Source organism: Halyomorpha halys, unplaced genomic scaffold (genome assembly GCF_000696795.3).
Source record: "Halyomorpha halys isolate HHAL.00 unplaced genomic scaffold, Hhal_1.1 Scaffold62.1, whole genome shotgun sequence".
Classification (NCBI taxonomy): domain Eukaryota; kingdom Metazoa; phylum Arthropoda; class Insecta; order Hemiptera; family Pentatomidae; genus Halyomorpha; species Halyomorpha halys.
The window spans coordinates 1004824-1015699 of record NW_027116333.1 but is presented as its reverse complement, the minus strand read 5'-3'; the positions used below and the strand labels follow the sequence as shown (position 1 = coordinate 1015699).

Sequence of the window (10876 nt, the reverse complement as noted above, 5' to 3'; positions counted from 1 at the left end):
TAAAGAGCGCCTGAAATTGAAAAAGGGCGTGAAACCCTCTACTCCCGCCCTTCAGGTAGACCTACTTATCTGACTTTCCAAACAGACAATTATAGGGAGTAAGGGGGGTCGATGTACGACATGTCATAATCTCAATAGAGGAGGTAATAATACAAAACAAAAACTTTCTTAAACGTTGGACTCGCTCATCTAATACTCCCAGGGAGGGAGGTTCTATATCACTTTTGAAATTTAACCTTAAAACGGGACAAAGAGACTTTTAGATACTAAAATTGAGCAACATTTAAAAAGCGCCTGAAATTGAAAAAGGGCGTGAAACCCTCCTCTCCCGCCCTCCATGGTACCCATATTTATCTGATTTTTTTAACAGACAATTATAGAGACCCTCCACGTCGGACTCGACCATCTATTACTCCCAGGGAGGGACGTTCCTATAACACTTTTGAAATATAACCTTAATACTTAATGAAGAGATTTTTAGATAGTGAAATCGAGTAATATTTAAAAAGCACCTGAAACTGAAAAAGAGCGTTAAACCCTCCACTCCCGCCCTTTATGGTAGGCTTATTTAACACAATTTTTTAAATAGGCAATTATGCTTTTCAAAAACACAATTATAGTGAGTAAAATGTTGGGTATGTCACAACACACAAAAAAGGCTATCCTTCCCCGCCGGAAGACACCCAGGGAGCGACGGTCCTACATCCCATTTGAAATATTAGTTTAAAGCAAAAAGAGGAGAATTTAAGATAGTTAAATTCAATAATATTTAAAAAGCGCCTATAATTAATTAAGTGCCTAAAACACTCCACACCCGCCCTCCATGGTTGGCTTATTAATCTGACTTTTTTAACAAACAATTATAGCGAGTAGGTTGGTCGATGTACGACATGTAATCAGGAGATTATCGCACACAAAAAGTTTAACACACAAGTTCCACTCTTGGAATCTTAAAATCTTGAAAAGCTTACAACTAGAAGAGGCGACTAAGATAGTAAAATCTAGCAATATTTAAAAAGCACCTAAAATTGAAAAACGGAGTGAAACCCTCCACTCCCGCCTTTTTTACTTTTTTCCGTACCCTCCTGTAAAGATTTTAATTGGTATTTAGTACGTACATTTAGGAGGTATGTTATATGTATAGCTGGGTATGAAGGATACCTTGGATTGCCTTTTGTCATTATATTGTTAGGTGAGGGGTCCAATGAAAGTTGTAAACTTGGTTGGCTTACGCCAGTAGATTATTGGAACGGGGAGGGGCCGTTCCGCTGGTGGAATGGTGAAAATTTAGACCTCAGACTTGAAGAGTCAAAGGCCTTCTCTTGTCGAGGACGTCGACTAAGGGAACCGTGCTCTGCCACCTCCCAGGTCTTGGTGGAGGAGCGATTTCTCTGAAAAGTGGGTTCCAGCAGGCCTTCAACCCATTAAAGAATTTGACGTGCCGTCGGCCTATATAGTCCGGTACAGTGGGGAGTTGGGGCTCTTCACGTATAACTCTGTTTTTGGCCCTCTAGAGCGTGGTTCCCCGGACGATCTTACGGAGGACAGATCCCTGGAACCCCTGTAGTCAAGTTATTGTAGTTCTGTAGAGGTGTCTCATAAATGGGGCGCCGTGGAGTAATGTAGGTCTTATAACGGATTTATAAATCTGCAGTTTAAGGCGTAGCGAGAGTTAAGGAGATGTGAGCAGGTGGTGCAGCCTATTTGATTTGAGATGGGCTATCTTGAGTCTCTCTTTGGCGTGATGGGAGAAAGTAAGATGACGGTCTAGAGTCACGCCAAGGTATAGGATGGAATTGGAGATTTTTCGGTTCTGTTCGTCCACTACAAATCTCTGGGGCAGGCAGCTCTTTTTCTCTTTCCAAAATGACATGACCATAGCGTCGGTCTTAGCAGGGTTCCCCCTTATGTCATCTTTCTACAGAGCGTCTACTATGGTTGAGAAGCAGAAGCTTCCTGGGCAACGTAGACCCCTATGTCATCAGCGTAGGCTGCAACCACTGCTTCCTCATGTTCCAGGGACACAATCGACGTCGTGAAGATTACTAAGAGCAGCGGTCCCAGTACTTAGCCCTGAGGTACTCCACAGTTGGTGGGGGCTGGAGGTGAGAGCTCTTCACCTACTCGTACTACGAACGTTCTGCCAGTAAGGTAGTTTCTAAGCAGTCGGCAGAGAGTGGCAGGAAACGGATATTTATATTCTAGCCTATGGAGTAGGAGCGGGTGTGAGACGCTATCGAATGTCTGGCTGCAGTCTAGGAAAACGAAGGCTGTTGGTCGATTTCTCCTCATCTGCTCGATGGTGAATGCCTGGAGCTTTGCGGGATGGTGGTCGCAGGAGACCCTGTTGAAATACCATTTGTTCCGGTGGTATGACTTCCTCAGCTACGCAATGGTCCCCGAGATGGTGGTGGACCAGCCTCTCAAAGATTTTGCTAATGTGTGGGAGGAGGCTGATCGGACGATAATGCTCCGGTAGATCCCCTTTCTTCCCCGGCGTAAGAAGTGCACCACTATTGCTTGCTCCCAGGCTGTGGGGAAGTACGATAGGCGTAGGGAGGAACGTAGATGTTGAGGAGGAACGCCTTACCCTTCCTTGGTTGTATCTTTATCAGAACGTAAGGGATACCATCACTGCCTGACGCTTGTTTAGTGCGGCATAGAGCCGATTCAAGCTGGCGATAGGTGAAGAAGATTGCCGCATCGTTGGGACTCGGTAGACTCGCCCGCTCAGCATCCCGAGCAGCGTAGCTTGAGGCCAAAAGATTAGCCTGTTCCTCGGGTGTCATGAGATTGCCATCACTGATCAGGTGGACCATCCTCCGCTTGGTCACGTGTGTTCGTACTAGCTTCCAGAATTGACGGTGGTCATCATGTGTTCTTCTCAACGTTTCGTGCCAGAGAGAGTTTTTCAGGCACGCATGAGGTTCGCAATCTGGCGGGTCATCGCATTGATGAACGATTTTAATGTTCATGCATCCTCATGTAAATGTTGCGGAGGTTGTTGCGCTGACCAATGAGGGCAATAACATGCTTCGGGGGCTTCCTAATGTACTTGGGAAGAGGTGCGAACTTTGGGATGGTCATGTCTACTGTCTCCCGGATGGTCGATGTGAAAAGCTCCACTGCCTCGTCCACCTCATCTGGTGTACGGTATGGAACTATCGTGGGTAGCGTTATTTCAATTCTTGACCTATATCCTGTCCAATTCGCTTTATCAAAAAGGTACTTACACGCTGAGGTGAGATATACCCATGAAAATACATCCATGACGAGGCAATGAGTATCCGTCAGAGCCACCACAGCTGGTCTATATGATAAGGCATATTGGCGGTCCAATATCCTACCCATCATGTTGAGAAGCGTGGTGACCATACTGTGCATCTGATCCATGCGTGAGCATAGTTGTTCGATGGCACTGTTAGAGGGATGTGGCAGTCGTCGAGGGAGGCTGAGGCTGTGGCGGGAGTTGCTGATGAGATTATCTGGCGGAAATCCTCCCATCAATTATGAGTAGGATAACCCGTTCCTGACTATATTACTGGGCATCCTGAGTGGGGCTGGTGTAGTTGCTGGTGCCTGTTCTTTCTTGGCCTGGCTCCTGACGAACAGGACATTCTTTAGATGTGGTTGTGTGGCCAACCTTACCATTACATAGTGCACATTGAGGAACATTCGCCGAACATTCGTTGAGAAGGTGACGTCGAAATTCTTCAATTATATCCTCAATGGGATGGGCCACCTCAAACCCATAGAGGACAAAACCCAGAGGGGCTGTAATTGGTTCATTATCGACTGTCATGTGTTCATCTACAGATGAGTCATTTTGATCGGAAGGGCTACTAGGCGAAGATCCTACAATATTTATGGGCGAAAATTATCACTAACACTTTTAGTTTATAATTTATAGATAGTTAATAGATACTTATAGTTAATTGTTAATTGTTTCTTTCTACGCAATCACTAGTACAATTAATGTTTTTTTTAAAAGTTAATAGTTTTAAATTGCACCGGTTACATTTTAACACTTTAAATAAATGAAATGTACCTGTAGAGTCCAGACGAGAGCTTCCGCCAGAGATGTCACAGGAGCAGGGAGCTGATCGACTGCAACGCACAAACCACCAGCATAGACTAACAACAGGGAAGTAGTCTTCAATGTTTCCTCCTCGGTTGCTGCTGGAGAAATATTAGACCTGCAAAACTATATGCTTACTTACTTACGGATGTCTATTAGGACTCAAATTAAAGCTAGCTTAATTTTCTAAGGTAGTTTAAGACATTTGTCTTCGTAGGGGTTGAAATTTTTCATTATATTTGCCAAATAAATTAATTTCTAATTGTTGAAATAAAATTTCACATGCGAGATTCTAACTCATATGCAAATATCATAGAAACTACTATCCCTATGAAGAAAAACATGATTAACTACTTTATATCACATTACACTAGCTTTAATTTAAGTGCAAGCTGCCATCTGTATGCCTATTGGTTCCTGGGATATAGATTTTTATATACCAAACATTTTGTCCGAACTTCTAGAAATCAACTTCTTGTGAATTTATTTTGGCAAATATCATGAAACTATTACTCCTATAATATCTTAAACTGCTTTTTAGCAAATTAAGCTAATTTATAAAGAAATAAATGCATAAGACAATGATTTCTAGTAATATGGACAAAATGTTTGATTAATGAAAAACTATTTGAGGAACCATTGGACGTAGAGATGTCTGCTAGCAAACAACGTACTACGAAGTAATTTATAGTGATGGTAGAGGTTGTAGTTTTTACGATATTTTTATTGGAATATAAATTTTCCATTTGAAATTTTGACCGAACAACTAAAAATCAATTTAATATTCACCGTTTCAAGACTATCTTACTTTCAAACGATTTTCCACTTCTCATCATAAACAAACTTTTAAACTCGTTTACCGGATTCCTTGTTCTTCCCTCAACTGTACTTAACTTACGAAATTCGGATCAGAGGAGAATAGTTTTTGTATGAATTGATTTCTTTTTTCTTTTATATATTTTTAGTTTGCAATAAGTATCGATTTTATTTGCTTGCGGATGTTATATCGTTAACATTGTATACTATTATTAGAAACTTATAATATTAGAACTGAATAATTGTATAACACATAAATTAGTTATTTTATTAATTTATTTGTTTTTACTTTGTACTTATTCTATTTTTAATTGAGAATAAGAATTATTTTATTTTGTATTTTAAAATTAAGATCTGTACGGCTACAACTCATGAAGGGTCAAGGGCTCAGTACTTTGTAAGGAAGTACTGTCACTAGACCATTCTGGTTACTGCACAACTTGGTTGTGCAAGGAGGTGATTCGATCAGAATCACGCTCGACCGCCAGATTTTTACCCAATGAAGGGTACCCGATTTAAGAGATTTTTTTTTAAGAGTTTATTTTTTAAACCGATTTTATATTCATTTATAGAGAAGAGAATGTCTAAATTTACTTTTTAATTTCAGGTTAGTTTGTTTTCTTATAATATGTTCATATATGTTACTCTGAAATTTCTTTCAAACTAAAATTCTTTTAAACTACTTTTAAAATAAAATGATTGATAGGTGTTCGGACAAAATTTCATACGTAGAATTCATATTCATTTGCGAATATCCATAAAGACCACTACTACTACGAAGATTAGTGACATTTTTCATTCTGAGTATCACTGAGCAGTAGACAGAGTGGTTGACTCAGTTTGAAGCTTTCTCCTGAGTCTAGAGTTATTTTCATATTTGTTGCGTCCTCAATGTATTTTTTTTTTTTTATTGATATTTTTCTTTGATTATTATTTTACAATGATTAATAATTGTTATTTATAGAGATCCATTAAATTTTTTTTCTGTTGTTAAGCTCTGGTCAGTTTGAAGTCAATTTTTTTCTAATATTTTGATTTGCTGTGGCGTAATATTTATATGGATTAAAAATTCAATTTGTGTATATCTATTATTACCTAGCTATCATATGCGATCTCCAAAAATTAAATTCATTTATTTGCATGAAATATTATTACACTTTTAAATAAACTAAAATCAAATATTTTATCCAAGTCGTAGGCTTAGCGATATATGTTGTGTGTAAATAAAATTAAATCAAATTGAATATTTTTATTTAAAAAATATCTTTTAAGTATAGGTATTACAAATTTCGCTATAATTAGCCTTTACTTTTTCAAAAATGAAGTCATGGTTTAATTAAAATAAATTAAACTTCAAAATACAAATATATTTAATATTATTAACTATATTATATTAACTTAATTTTAAATCTTATAAAATAGGAATTTAATTTTATGTCTCAAGTAAAATTCCTAAGCTCTAAAAAGTCATATTGGTTGTACTTCCCAATGTAGAAGACAGCGGCCACTTTTTATGGATTAACTTTATTTTTAATTGCACCAAACACAACGATTATTTTAATGAAAGTATAGCTATTAATTAAGTTAAATTATTTTAAAATAGCCTTATATAGTTTATTTTTAATATCTATAGAATTTTCATTAATCTTACTTTAGAAGTTTGAAAAAAAAAACCCTAATTGAAATTACGTTGATTTAATATTATTAATATTTATTTTTTGTAGATCTCTAACAACATGGACTGCGTACTCTTAACGTACGGTAATTTTCTTGGGAAAATAATTGAATGTTCTCCCCTTCCAAAGCGCATGAAGCTAATATGGATGGTTAAAAAATTGGAAAGAAAGTACAGAGGCAACCTGGCCCCCTTCCTTCACAAAAAATATAAGCTCAATGAAGTATTACAACGTATTGAGAGAAAGAAGTTGGTCAGTATTATCAAATTTATCATTATTTTATCAAATATTAATGTAATTGATTATTCCCTGCCTTAGAGCCTGTTATCAAGAGATAATTTTTTGGGAGGGTTACAGAATTTGAGATACTCATAGACCATACCCGGGATTAGGCCTCATATTGTTTTGGTATTTTCAATGGCTTTCTTTCTACTTTTGTTGAGCTCCTCACAATTTTGAATTTATAGTGCATACTTTTCATTGACTATGGATATGGAGTATTTCATTTGCATAGGATTGTATTAGTAGGTTTCGAGTTTTCATCAAGTATAAAACCAAAGATGTTTTACACACTTATTTTATTTAAATTAATGATAAATTTAATTACTATTGACAATTTACATAATGGTATTGGACGAGTTATTACTTAATTTATGTTAACAATTGAAAACATGGGTGAATAAAGATGTATTGAAAGGATATGAATCTGGATAAAATTTCATATAATATTTATTGGATCATATTTCGGGCTATATAACTTATAAATACAACAATTTGAAAAGTAGAAAATTTAATTAATTGATTGTTCTTCAAAGAAAAAATTTTCATACTTTGAATTTCAAATAAAATTTTTACTTGGCAAAATGTGTCAAACAGGGTGTTTAAGGGTTTAGTCCTAACTGTAAATATGAATTAAGGATCTCAAAACTTCTTTAGGAGATATTCCCTTATAAATTTTTCTGTTGATTTCTGTTGTTAGGTATTATTCAGGTTATGATGAATAAACTAATATGATACATTATTAGATATAATATGAATAATAATATAATATGATACATTGTAATATATAATATGATAAGCTCGAGATCTCTCTTCCGAAGCAGCAGTGATAGAACGGCACTGGATATGTGTCATTTAAGCGGGTTTGGACTATCCTTTTTTTGTAAAGAACTAAAGGCATTGACCGAATTTCATAGAATTTTTGTTTAACTTAATTTCAAATAAAAAAATTTGTGGCATTAACTCTGTAGACATATCCAGTGTCGTTCAAGCCTGTCTTATTGCTGAAGATAATTACTCAGAACATTTAATATAAATTTTACTATTAAATTTAATTAATGAAGTCTTTTAACCACATATTAATTTATTTATTATAACTTAAATAATTCATACAATGGAAACCTTTAGGCGTCCATATCTCCCTAATAAAGCTATAACGGACACATAGGGAATTTGTTTCTTGTTTTGAGATCCTTTATTGATGTTATCAGTTTGAACACTTAAATATAAAAATAATTGGAGTTCTGGCAATGGTAAGGTTCTCCACTCAAGTTTAAAGTTTGCGCCTTTAGCGCACTTTCTCAGCCTCCACTGGCTCATAACCAGTTATGCGGCCAGAGAGATGCGCTAGGATCTTATGAGCTCTGCTCTACCCCTCACACGTAGGGGGATAGAGTTGGCTCAGGGATTCTCAGGTCGATTGTGTAAATATTGTATGTAACAGTGTAAATGTGACTAGATATTAATTTTGTTTTATTATCATTTTATTTTATTTATTTATTTTTTCATGCACATAGTTTGATTATGTTCATTTTCTTTATCCTTCTGTTTGTATATATTTTAAGAGACATTTTATTTATTTTTATGTCCTTTTCTTTCATTTATTTATTTATTTTTCATTCTTATTTTAGTATGAATGTGATCAATCATCACTATTACCTATTACCCACAACGGTATGGCAGATTGTAATATCTATCAATAAATAAAGTTTTTTGAACTAAAACAAAAACCTGAAACACCCTGTAAATCACAATAACTCACTTTATTTTTTTTTTTTCCTCTGGATATGTTCGGGGGAAATTCTCTCTTCATTAAATTCACTCAATGTATACTCATTATATATAAGCAGTACTCATCTATATAATAAATATATATACTCACTACATATAAGCTATACTTTTGATTTGCTTTGTTTTAGCTGACTAGGTTAGAATTAGTACCTTCCGGGGGAATGCCAAAGGCGCCAAGGACGTATGGAAAAGCAGTGAAGAAATATTTAAGAAGTCTTCCCAGGCGTTACAAGTTCGCAGCCCTTTTCAAATTGAATAAAATTGTGAATGAAATTGTAACACCCACTTAATATAAAGTTATAGTCAATATGTATAATTTTTTTCCTTCCTTCCTTCCCAGCCGGACACGCCCCACTAAACCCCCGGAGAGCGACGGGCCTATATCACTTTTGAAATATTAGATTAAAACGGGAAGAGAAGACTTTAAGATAGAGCAATATTTAAAAAGCGCTTGAAATTGAAAAACGGCATGAACAACTTTGAACATTGACAGCTGACTTATAATGTTCATAAAATAGGGAATAAATGTATATAATTAAATTTTAATTTTGACTTTATTTATCAGTTCCCTAATACCAATATAATCTCTAATTTTTCTCTTTAGTGTGACTAGCCTAATATAGCATCAATGGTTACAGTATAAAATGAATTTGTACATAAGAATAGCAGTTACAGTTACTTTTGTTTTACTAGTAAATCACATACAAAATGACATTATAATATACGTGAAGGATTCAATAAGTAACAGGAAGTGTTTCTACTTATTAACATCCTAAAATTATTGTATTTTTTTATTATTTCAGAAGTTTATATTTTTCAGGTTTTTATTTTTTTTTTGTAATATAACAAAAAGTGGATTTATCGGAATTTGCTATATAATTCATCAAATATGTTATATGTAAATATTACTATAACAATTTTATTCACGGCTTGATACATAAAAACTACTAATGTAATTCGCACCAGGAAAATAAAATACTAAAACCAAAACGATAATGGTTAAGGACCAGTGGCACCTCCTTCTGATTCGTCATTAAAAAAGGATTTCGCTAATTCATAATATCAAGCAGAATATATTTTTTTTAATTAAGTGAAAATTTATAAGCAAGGGCAAAGATGATTTTTTTTTTCTTTCACCCTACCTAACTTAAAATCATTGCATTAATGCAAGAAGAAAAAAAATAATTCAATTAAATTATAAAAATTGATCCACAGATCAAAAATTTTCACACGCATTTGTAACGTTTTAGGTATTAAGAAATAAATTTGGTTCAATGTCTGCAGTAAAATTTGTGCTTGGGAACAATTGATCGAATATTTATTCCGATTTCAATGAAATTTTTGTCCAGGTATTGACAGGTATTTGGATTCATTCCTAATAGGCCTTATATTGATTCTATCAGATCCCTTCCCCGACTTTGGCTTACGCATTCGTAAACGTATATCCCTCGGCACCCATCTAACTTCCCATCTAAATATCTGGTAGATGTTATATTACGTAATATAGATAGGTTTCTTCACAGGGATGCCAAATATATCACCATTGTATTTAGAACCATAAAATTAAAAGTTCTCTATTTTAGGAATATTAGAATTTTTAAATCATTTTTTGTTTGAACAGAATTAGATTTTAATCTTAATCTGTTGAGTAAAAAAGTAATTAAATTTTCTTAATTGAAAGAACCTTTAATTGCATTTTTTCTACAGTTAGTTAATATTTAAGTAAGCCATCGATAAGTCATATTTCGATCCGGCTATCCTCAACTTTCGATGAATATCACGGATCAGTGTCATATGGACCTAGTATCAATTTCATCATATGTCGTGATGCATTGTCACTCACTAAACAATGCACAAATGTGTGGTTATCGACCCGCATGTTTCACAGCACCAGAAAACTTAATTTCAAACTGTGCTACTCTTGGAATGAAGTTATTCTAACTTTGCAAGCGATTATTAATATTTATATTTTATAGTGATGTATGTATTACATTTTGACGTCATATTACTATATATAGTTTTATTAGATAATATTTAATCCGTTATGGGATAAATTGGTACATGGTTTTCCCAAAAAGGGAATACAAATTTCTAACTACGTCAAAGAAAATTCCTGATAATTAGTATTTTTTTTTCTCTTGCAAGAGGAGTTTATTTAAAAATTGTAAATACTCCAAACGAAATCGCATCGTATTTACATATATAAATATATTATGTAGAGTTGATTTAACATTGA

The 10876-nt window shown here is 34.7% G+C and overlaps 1 long non-coding RNA gene across 1 annotated transcript in view; it reads left to right on the top strand.

The window, feature by feature from the left end:
* LOC136797198 (uncharacterized) overlaps positions 1-9130 on the top strand; it is a 42102-nt gene extending 32972 nt beyond the window's left edge. The window contains exons 2-3 of the long non-coding RNA XR_010845036.1: positions 6619-6822; positions 8769-9130. This is a non-coding gene — a long non-coding RNA (uncharacterized lncRNA). The remainder of the gene's footprint in view (positions 1-6618; positions 6823-8768) is intronic.
* Positions 9131-10876: the final 1746 nt, after the last annotated feature.